Below are 12,201 nucleotides of genomic sequence, written 5' to 3' on the forward strand. Positions count from 1 at the left end.
AGGTCCCATCACTGCTCCATACACATCACTTCTACCTCACCCAACAGCTTATTACTCTTCCTCCAATACAGTGCCCACATTCTTCAAACAACCCAAATCTGAAATGCTACAGAAGGCCATATTTATAATGGTAAAATCCAATTCCATCAATCCAGGAAGAAGCCACTTCACCTGTCTGGAACCCAGTTAATAATATTTAGCATAGCTTAATCTTATGATGATGTAAAGAGATGGTAAGCATGCATGAATACAGCATGGAGATGGACACATAATGAACAATATTTGTTGACTCTCAACTTGTCATGAAGGAAGCTATTCTTCAATTATCCTATGTACAAAACTTCTTGCTTAGAAATTATGTCTTAGAATTACATATTGACCAAACAATTGTGATGGTGTTGTCTCATTTGAATGCACAAGTTAGTTCATTTGAGGATCATAAACATTTGGTTTTGTGTCTTTGGTTTAATTCCATTGTAGATTAAAATATTTCTTTTCATGAAATTGTGACAAATACTCTAAACATGCTTCCATCTAACCATTCAGTTGTTAGTTACCTTTGTTGAGATATAAACATCACAAGTAAATGTGTATGACTGATGAATTATTTTTATTTTAAAACGAGTACTCTTAGATTTTTATGTGGTAATTATATCAAATAATAATCACCTGATAAATCAAAATATCTGATGACTTCAAAGAACTACAATTTCAAGAAAGAAAGCAAAAATACACTGTTCAATTTTACTTTTTAGTACTTGCCTTCAGGAAATTGGCAGGTTATGAGTAACAATTTGATTTTTATATTTAAATAAAGAATTTTAGCATTTTGATGTAATAGAGAAGCACGTAAATTTCAGTATCATTTTGAAACTGTTAGTGCTAAGCTCACAATACCTTTCAGGATTATGAGATGGCTTGAGTTGCCACAAAAAGTACAGTTGATAATAAATCCCTTAAAGAAAAGAAACAAATGTCCCTGCATTGTCCCTATGAGAACAAGGAAGTCTATTGTGGGTTAATCCTTTTCTTCACCTATGTGGCAGGAATTCATAGATCCCAAAGCTGCTTCTACTGTGAGGAAACAAGGGGACAGAAAGGGGGATTTCACATGATTTACAAAGCTAAGAAAATGTTAGAGGAACCAAAATACTAATCTACTGAGTGTTTATAAAAGAAGAGAAACTCAGTTACACTCTCCACACAGGAGTTTCTGAAATTCTAAACAGCTTTTATTTCACAGAAGAGGTCACTAGAGTTTAGGGAGTAGGGAAGATTAAATAGACAGTTTAAGCTCCTGTAGAATAAACGTGGTAGAAACTGAATTTTCTTTGAATTTACAATGATTTCAATTTCAAATGATAAGGACTTGGATTCCCCAAAGTCGCTAGATCATTCAACTTGGAATAGAATTAATGGAGAAAAATGAAAATACGGCATTATGGTGATTATCAGGCCAATGTCAGCAGTGCTGTTGTTTATGCATGGGGCTTTTGTAACTTACTTGAATAGTATATAGAGCCCAGCTTTACCACTGTGCACTCTAATGCTAAAAGGTGAGTTTCTGGCTTAAGTATGCTAATATTTTTAACCACACTGAAAATTTCTTGTGTCCTTTCTATTCAAGTTCTTTATTAAGAAGGAGAATTTTTTTAAATGAAATCTTTTTATATAGAAGCCCTTCACATAATATAGAAAAATAATTGATCAAACTTTAGATGATTAATTCATTACAAGTTAGGGAACTCATGGAATGAGAAAACATGATGATATGCTTGAGTCTCAAAAATCTCTATCTAATCTTCAAGTAGAGTAAAGTAGAATAATGATGTTACAAAACAATGTATCCTATGGAATAATCTCTCTACTGTATTCAATGTGGTCTAAGTACATAATTAGTCTGAATTTAAAAGCAGTATTAAGAAATTCTAGATCAGATTATATAGTGTTGTGTTTTATCTTGTGCCTCGTATTTTATTAATGAACTATTACTCTAACTATTGGAATTTCATTTCATACTCACAGATTCCAACTACTGATATTCATAATATCTCATGGTGAATTCTACTGTATGAAAGACTAACATGAGAGATTAAATTCATGGATCCAGAAGAAAATATATCCTGTCTGATTTGCTCAGTTGACAAGCTGCCTATTTGTATTCTGTTGAAGATCTAGGAGTAGTCATTTGAAAGGGAAGAAGAAGTTATTGCTCTCTTGCATGTTGTCAGAGCCTGTGGTGGAAATATTCTTTGGATTATTTACATCAAGCTAATATCCTGATATCACTGAATATTTAACTGAGAACACATGGTACAATCAGCTCTCAAAACAATACAATCCAGCTTCAATATATATTTGCAATAAAAGAGAGACAAAAAATATTTCTCCATACACACAGTACTATTAAGCTTAAAAACTACATTTCAATATTAATTAAACATTGCATAAAACTTCTAAAAATTAAACTATTTTCCTTACTTCTCAAGAAAGGAAATGGATGAAGAGTATGTTTTATGTTTCTAAAGGAGAACTAACTATTGCTACTTTCCTAAACAAGTATAATTCCTAACTTCATTCTAAATACTTATCCTTATACTCACAATTAGTGTAGCTTTCATCTCTCATATAAGAAGCTTCTTTTCACATCATACAGAGACCATTACAGAAATTCACAACTAGAAAATGCAGAGAACAACTGACTGGGGTGTGCCCAGTCCCAATGTTATACCCACAACACAACAGCTACATCTAAGGCTCAGTTAACATCACAGAAGGAGGGTAGTAAAAATATAAGAGCCAGAGGATCAAGACACTTGCTGTAAAATTATGTCTTCTATAAATGACAGGGAAGCTATACCCAGAAATCTCAACAACACAGCCTTGTAAACAAGACCTGAATGTCGGCAACAGTTTATATGACAACATGGGTGGGAGGAATTTCATGGGGCCCCAGCCATAGATGAGTATTTATAGACAATTATCAGCTGGTGTGATGGGGGGAATTAGTCTTCACCAGAAATCAGGATTGAGACCTCTTGGTTATCAATAACCAAATGGTCTGTCCTAAAAACGTATGTAGACATGCAACTCTAAACAAACTTAGCAGATTTTATACACACACACACACACACACACACACAAACATAAATATAGTATATATGTGTATATATATATATATTAACAATATATACACACATATATAACAGAGGGCATTGACTTGATAAAGAGTAGTTGGACGGGAGTGATGAGAGAGGTAATGATATAAAGGTACAGATATATGAGACTTTAAACATTAATAACCTAACTTATACAGTAATATCTTGCTGAGAAGCAAAAGAAATTAAACAAAAATATTCAAAAAAATTATCTATGCATCAAAATACTGAAATGAATAAAAATGAATTTATCCAAAGCAACATGAGTGACTCGGATCATGACATCTTGGACAGAAAGAGGTCAATGAAGGAGTTTTTTCATTTTAAAAAACAATCACCTTTAGACAGTTTCTAGTTGTACTTAGAAGCTTTTAGGGCATTTTAAAAATAATATTTGAAATTTGAAACTAGCCAGTGGAATCTATAGCAATATTTAGAAAGATGTCATACCATACCACAAGTTGTGTGATCCTTTTACTTTAACCAAATTTACATCTGGGAAAAAATTGAGTACGTAATTGAAACTGTACAATGAGGAAGTACTGACATACAAAAAGTGAAATACTGGGTACAGAAATTGGTCCACCATTTGAACCACGAGGAAAGAGAAAAATGAGGTTATTGCTAAAGTCTCACCTCAATGACATTTATGGGATCACTTTTGATATATAAAAATCACAAAAGTCTTGCATTTTCCTACCAAGGCTGAAGGAAGTAAAATGCAACAACTTATAGAGACATAAAATGCTAAAGGAAAGTAAGGGATTTGTCAGGAGTTAAGCCACCCAAAGATTTAGTACCATTAGGTTGGGTAGTGGAAAATGGGGGAAAAAATGCTTATTCATGCAAATGTTTCCTGCACATGAAAGTTTAGTCCAAGAAGCAACTCTGAGACCACACTTCCAGCCATCAGAAGTAGACTTTCCCAACAAGAGTCAATTTTACTATGAAAACAATGTGTAAACAACTATATAATGGCTTGTGGTTTCATTTTGACTGGACTGGACTGTTTATAAATGAGTGAACACTGTAAGTTAGGTGACATTAAGTCAGGTGACATTAACTCCGACAGGAGCTAGGCTGAAACCTATTTCAAAGGTAACAAGGGCCAACAAATGTGATCCTTCTTCCTTTCAGGCTTGCGAAGTTCTGAAAGGGCTAAATGTCGGTCAAATTCTCTATTTTTATACTTTCTGCAAAGGATTATAAGATGACAAAAATGCTCACTTAGACAACTGTGCTGTCCTTTGCATTAGTTCATCATTCAATAAAAGACTATCTATGAATATATAAATGGGGAAAACGGTTCTAGTGGAGAGAAAAATCCCACGAAGGAGTAATGGTGTGGCAATGGCAGGGGTGTATGTAGGCTTTGACATCCGATGTATATTTCAAAGATACATACATCTCTGGGAATGCTACCTCTGCACCTTCTACTCCACAAAATGCATGAAGGGAATCAAGCAAGAGTATTTTACAACTGAAATTTTGCTGGATTATAAAACAGCATATAAAAGTTTTTGTTATATCACATGTTAATTGAAGTACTTCTTCATGTCGCTTGCAAATCTTCAGTGCTGAGATGCCAGCCTCATGGACTCAACACTCCCTTCCACAATGCTTTTCACTCTTTTAGGTTGAGTCACTTCATATACAAGCCACATCTACAAAATGGCTTATGAATAGTCAAACCTTACCATATAGAATTTTTAAAACAATGTTCCTGTGAGGAAAAGAAACCATAAGAATTGTAGCTGAAAAGATAATTGCAGTATAGCATATGCTGCTTTTTTGTGAGGGAAAACTACAAAGTAAAAATAGTACTATAAAATCAGGCACTTCTATGATGAACTATTTACTTGACACACTCTCATTGTGAGGTTCATTGTAACAGTTGGCTGGAGCATATTGTTGAAAGACAAAAGGCGAATGCTTTTACCACTGTATAAAGAAAATTAAATGACTCATAGACTAAAGTTTAAGATTTCAAACACTGAGACATTTCATATTTATTTTTAAATGTTTTTATTATGTGTATATTTGTGTGTGTGTGTGTGTGTGTGTGTGTGTGTGTGAGAGAGAGAGAGAGAGAGAGAGAGAGAGAGAGAGAGAGAGAGAGAGAGAGAGAGAGAGCAGGTGAGTACAGGTATCAATGGAGGTCATAAAAGACACTTGATCAAGAAAAAAAGATAAATTTAAAAACCTCACAAAATGGGGGGAAAAGCTAAAGCACACATCTGGTGACAGACTTGTATCTAAAATACTAAAATATTATCAACAACTCAATAATGAAATATGACACAAATTAAAAAATGAATAAGGTCCACATAGATAATTTTCAAAGGGAGATCTACAAATGGCCAATATGTGCATGAAAACGTTTTATATCCTTACTCATCAAGGAGATGCTAGTGGAAACCTGAAGGAGATAGTGTGTCTTAGCAAGTAGTCATGATGAAGGCAACCAAGTACCGACGATGATGGAGTGGAACTGAAGCCTTTGTACATCAGTGGTGGAAAAGTAAATTGGCCAAGTTCTTTGGAAAACAGTTTAGTTTCTGAAAAGGTTAAACTGCATTGCTATACTAAGTAACAACTGCACTCCAAAGTATAAGATTACCGAAATTCATTCCTTAACTGTTGCTAGGCTCCCATGAGCCCTCTTCTGACGTAAGTTCTGTTTCAGATTCAGTGTCCATCCTCACAGATTCCAGTTCCAGTACCTATCCCAACAAACCAACATCGTGTCCCCTTAGAAATGTTTCATTCTTCAATCTGCTCTTTTGCTATGAATTACCATTTGTTCTTTGCTGTATTCAGAAGTCAGCTTAATTATGTTTGAATTTGTTTTTCATCTATTTTAAAACACACTGAAAAAAGTTCTATTTACTGTTATTTTTAATCTTCTCTTGCAAGACTACAAGAACTAAAAAAACAATGTGTCCAAAAAAAAAATGTATACTTTAATGGTCCCAAAATAGAAGCAATTCACATTTCAGGAAAAGTGTAGCATATACCGTAAGAGAAAATTTTCTGCCATTTAAAATGAAATGCTAATCCATGATGTGACACAAACCAATCTTTGAAAAGTATAGTGAGTGAAAGACGGCAGTTACAACAAAAGTACACAATGTATGATTCCATTTAAATGAAATGTACAGGGTGCTGTAGTTCCCTGAAACAAAAAGTAATTACAGATGGCCACCAACTGGAGTGGGAGGCACAGAGGATTGTGGGAAATGGCTGTGATGCTTGAAGACTTTCTTTCAGATGATGAAAACATCCTAAAATTGATTGTAATGATGGTGAGGTAATCATCAAAATGAAAACCATCTGATTATATAGTTTAAATGTGTAAGTAAAATAAATCCAGGAAAAGCTGTTATAATAAAAAGGTGCCACTGAGTGGTCATACCTGAAGTTTCTGTATCAAGCACGGTACTTTCTCATACCGTCACAAAATGATCTGCAGCACTGAAGAACTGCATGAGTGGGAAATATATTTCTAAAGATACAGAGTAGTAACATTTTTATAATGGAGGTTGTATACCTATCCATCAGTTGGTCTATGTACTTGTGTATAAATTGTAATCACAATTCTTTGAGTCATGTTTTTCAGAGTGAGAGTTAAAAACAAATACTTCAAAAAGCAAGAATGAAGTTTAGTATGGTGGCACATAACTGGCATCCCAGTACTTGGGATGTGAAGGTGAGAGAGGATCTTAAGTTCAAGGCCAGGAAGACATAGGAAGTCCTTGTAACTAGTACCTAGGGAGGGGGGAATGGTGAAGAAAAAAATACCCATTTTCTTGAATAAACAGGAAACTTTTGTTTTGTGTTGCTTTACTAGTGGGGTCTCATCATGTATCCCTGGCTAGCTTGGAACTTGAGATCCTCCTGTCTCCCTACTCCTGGTATGAGAAGTCAGATTCACATTCAACTTTGGCAGCTTGGTTGCAATGAAAATCAACCTAAGTCAGCCCTTAGAGTGAGGTCCATATTACTGGGTTTCAGATTCCTGACTCTATCAGGGGTAAATATCTTACTTCAGAAATGCAGAAGGAACTGAACCCTAAAATACAAATAATAGTCCACTGAATTATGAACTTACAGACAAGTGAAATTCAATTCACAATATTGCTACAACTGCATTGTGAAGGTTCAATGACATTATTAATTGCATGCACACGTGACACCTAACTGTGAGTCTGAGTGGAGCTTATCTCTTGTTTATGTCTAGAATATTTGATGAATTCTTGTCTATATTGTACAACTATAGCTTGAAAATTATCTGGCAAAACAAAACAAAATAAATGCACAAACAAAAAAAATCTAATGTTTGCTACTTTGAAATTTGGGAAATTTTAAAAAGCCGGAAAAACAGTCATGAGATAGCCACCCATCTTCACTGTGAACTATACAATTCAACTTAATATACCAATCATGAAATTCATGGGAATTTAAAGCACTAAGAAAATCACAATCTTCATACAATTTGATTCCTTTTAGCTATACAGAGTAAAAATTCAGCAACGAGAGTCACAAACTTCTTTTCAACAGACACTTGGAATAAGAATATAAGCTGATGGAGAAAATTAGTTCAGATTTCATAACAATAAAAACTTGAAAAGGGTGAAACAAAGCTCTCTTCACAAAGACAATGTGATTGAGATGGCTTTTTGTTGTGATTACTCAAGAGGAATATTTCCATGATAAAGCATCTCTAATCCTTTGTTTAAAATTGGTTTTACATGGGGAAAAAATCTGAAGACAGGCAATATGGAGGTGTTGCCTTACAAAGAATATGTACAGTGTTTTGGACCATCTTTCTCTGTTTCAGGGAATATTTGTTTTGTATGCTGTCTCAAATTTCTTGATTAGAATCCCATAATGCATACAATATGTGTCATGTACAGAAAACTATAGATGAATCTCAGTTGCAAAAGGACTCAGAAAATGGTATTGACTACCACTTAAATATTAAAGAAGAGAAAAGTTTAAAATATTAATAGATCACATATTGAAGCTTTAATACTGTTAGTTAACTCTTACATCTGAAATGCTTCAATGGTTATTATAAGATCCATTCACTGACATAAATGATAAATGATTCAGCACTAATGAAAATTCTTAAAAATTTGTGGGAACTCCAGGAGTTATCCAGAGTCCTTCAGTTATGAAGCTCTAACAAAGAAATGGCTCTGGTTAAACTCAGTGGGTCACAGTGTAAATAAATATGATATGAATAAAAGTATAGAGAGGAGACTGGCAGGAAAGAAAGATAGGGAAGAAGGTAAGAGAGGACGGGATAAAGAGTAATCAAAGTCATAATATACAGGTATGAAATCGCGAAAAAATCAATGTAATCATTTCAAATGGGTTTTCCATTTCTGTTACAACAACTGTGGATTAGAGCAAACTCAAGAACCCAGCTTGAATTCTATGTTTGAGCTGCATAGATAAACAGAAGCCAAGACATAAAAACCATGAGATGAATAATCCTTTCTTTGTCTGAATTAAATTGGAAAACACACAGAAAGTTTTTCTTTTTTTTTCAAGATAAGGAAGGATCTTTTTTTTTTTTAATTTACAATATAATTTAGTTCTACATATCAACAACGGATTCCCTTGTTCTCCCCTCCCTCCCGCCCCCTTCCCCTTCTCCCCAGCCCATCCCCCATTCCCACCTCCTCCAGGGCAAAGCCTCCCCCGAGGACTGAGATCAACCTGGTAGACTCAGACCAGGCAGGTCCAGTCCCCTCCTCCCAGGCTGAGCCCCAGGTTTCAAACAGCCAACTCATGCACTGAGCACAGGACCCAGTCCCACTGCCTGGATGCCTCCCAAACAGAACAAGCCAATCAACTGTCTCACCTATTCAGAGGGCCTGATCCAGCTGGGGGCCCTCAGCCATTGGTTCATGGTTCATGTGTTTCCATTCCTTTGGCTATTTCTCCCTGTGCTTTATCCAACCTTGGTCTCAACAATTCTTGCTCATATAAACCCTCCCCTTTCTCGCTAATGGGACTCCTGGAGCTCCCCCCAGGGCCAGGCCATGGATCTCTGCATCCAGTTCCCTCAGTTATTGGATGGGGTTTCTAGCACGACCATTAGGGTGTTTGGCCATCCTATCACCAGAGTAGGTCAGTTCGGGCTGTCTCTGGACCATTGTCAGCAGTCTATTGTGGGGGCATCTTTGTGGATTTCTGTGGGCCTCTCTAGCACTTTGTTTCTTCCTTTTCTCATGTGGTCTTCATTTACCATGGCCTCCTATTCCTTGTTCTCCCTCTCTGTTTATGATCCAGCTGGGATCTCCTGCTCCCCCAAGCTCTCTTTCCCTCGACTGAGCGGTGGTGGCCCACGCCTTTAATCCCAGCACTCGGGAGGCGGATCTTTGTGAGTTCGAGAGCAGCCTGGTCTACAGAGAAAGTGTTTCTTAACATGGCTGTATTCACAAGAGAGCTGGGGCTTGGGCATGTACTACTGAAGTACAAAACATGCCCCGACTGTTCAAGACCCTGGGCTCAACCCTTAGCCCCACAAACAAAAGGCACCTAAGTGATCTCATAACATACTATTATTTCTCTGTTACCATGTCATCAAAACTGCTTGTATTTTCAGAACTGTGGTGTATCTGAAGGACATTCTGGCTAGAAAGAAACAAATTTGGAATTTTGGTGGGTTTAGAAAAATCTAAAATTTGTATATATGTTTTATATAAATTGAAGAATGTGGGACCACACTGCAACACTACATGACATTCTAGAAACTTTGGCAGCAGTCTGGCAATCTCCTTTTTTTATTTTTTTTTATTTTTTTTTTTGACTCTGTTATGCATTTAAGAACTGACTATACATCTCATTGTTGGAAACATTACTGATCTACAAATAAGAGCTCTACATAAGTTTCAATCTCTAGTTGATTCATCAAGACAAAGCTGGTAAATAAAGAGGAAAAATTACAAGTTGCTTACATCTGTTCAACATAAAATATTATTCATGATCTCCCAAGGCTGACAGCTAAGTCTTCCTCTGGATATGATACACGTTCAAAGTCAGTCACTGTGCAATAAGGAAATGGTATGTGAAGTTTTAAGGTTATTTCAGAGTAGGATGGAAGTTTTCACCTATTTTTGAGATACACAATTCTATGTTGATACATACAAGCTATAAATAAGCACTTATCACTGAACAATTGTTCATGGCAAAGTTGAAAATGCTGTTAAATGAATTAACCAATCATTGACTTCAAGAGTTTCATAGATGGATGTGTAAAATGAATTTTTATAAGATGACGTAACAGGACATGCCATTCAAATTAATAAAACGAGTAAAGGTAAAATATATATTTTAAGCAGTGTCTTCCAGATGCAACAGGACTGATGCATGTGTGGACTCGTAGAGACTATGACATTGTGCACAGGGCATGCACAGGTTCAAGCCATTCAGGGTTCTAGCACTGAGAAGGGAAGTGGACACAGTTCATATCTCTAACAAAGGAGGTATTTCAAATTGATAACTGCTCACAAAGTGAAAACCAGCTTCCTCTAATGGAAACTCACTAGAGAAAACTCAGCAGCTAAAAGCACTGGTTGTTCTTCCTGAAGTTCTAAGTATGAATCCCAGCACTCACATGGTGTTTCACAGTCATACATAACCTTAGTCCCAAAGAATCCAATACCCTCTCTTGACCTCCATGGGAACTGTATCCACACATAGGATTTTTTTTAAAAGTTTAAAATAGTAAATGCAAACAGTGAAAAGCTCTTTTTCAGACATTCCACTGAAATGCCTCAGAAGTTCTGTAACTATTTTGCGTAGGTTGATGAAAAAACCACGTCAACTTCAGAACTTAAATATGCACAATATCCAAACGTTCCCCCTCCCTCTCAAATGCAGACTAAGACAAATCTGCTTCCACAAAGTGTTTGGCAATCTATGAGCAGAAAAAGCCGAGGGGTCAGCTCCACTCATCTGCATGTCTAATAAACAGCATCCTGTAGGAAAAAAAAAATGTCACAGTCCAATTATCTTCCTCCGCACAGTTGTATTCATGCCATGGTGGAAATGGTTTGAGTGTTTTTCTCTGGAGACTTATGCATCTCTGTGACAGCTGCACTGTCACAATATGCAGAAGAGGCTCAAGTTGACAGGTCACATCCTGGATCTCACATTCTGAATGGCAGCTGGGAGATGCCAGAAGGTTTTCTCACAGTGGGTCTTCTCGGCATCTAGTATACATCTATTATAGCTCTCTTGGCCTTCGAGATAAAATGTGCTGTCCACAGGACTGTAAGCAGCCCAGGTCATATCCTTATCACTCTAGTTCTGCTCTGAGCAGCAGTGACATTCTAGGAAAGCATAGCTATGGCTCTGCAGGAACAGCACCATGACTTTGAGGATCACCGTGCCCTGTGCTTTATTGTGACCGCTGTTTACTGATGCCAGATATAGTGTTAGCACTATAAACACAACAGATAGGGTGGATAAATGCTGGTTAGGAGCACAGCTTCAGACAGAAATCTCTATACACAGTTAAGAATGCGTGTTTGTATGTGTGTGTTTGTGTGAGTGCATGGTGCATGTATGTGTGTGTTTGTGTGTATGTAGGTATGTGGGTGCATGTAGGTGTGTGTGTGTGTGTGTGTGTGTGTGCTTATGTACATTTAAAATTAAGACACTTCAATTTATAGTTCTAAAATACCACAGAGGCTACACCTGAAAATCATGAGCCCATATCCACCAGTAGAAAGTAATTCCCCATCTTGGTCATGTGTCTCCTGTCTAACACCAAATGGGGACACATAAGCCAACCACCTTACAAACTGTAAATGGCCAATGGGTGATTCGTCGGTATGTGCTAACTAATACATGGGCCATTTCTCTCAGCTCTTTGGAGTTACTCCTTTGTGCCAGGCATCCAGCCTTTTAGGCTGTTCACTCAGAACACCTGCAAGAAAAAACCTCTACTGTTCCTCACTGTCAGTGTGATCTTCGCAGGGTCCATGACCCTGCTTTTCTTTAAATGGGACCTTACAAAACAGTA

General features: G+C 36.6%; 1 protein-coding gene across 1 annotated transcript in view; it reads right to left on the reverse strand.

Moving 5' to 3' along the window:
- Window positions 1–12,201, reverse strand: part of St8sia4 (ST8 alpha-N-acetyl-neuraminide alpha-2,8-sialyltransferase 4) — a 97,178-nt gene that overhangs the window by 11,834 nt on the left and 73,143 nt on the right. The gene's annotated exons all lie outside the window — the stretch shown is intronic.

This window comes from Peromyscus leucopus, chromosome 13, assembly GCF_004664715.2.
Source record: "Peromyscus leucopus breed LL Stock chromosome 13, UCI_PerLeu_2.1, whole genome shotgun sequence".
Lineage (NCBI taxonomy): Eukaryota > Metazoa > Chordata > Mammalia > Rodentia > Cricetidae > Peromyscus > Peromyscus leucopus.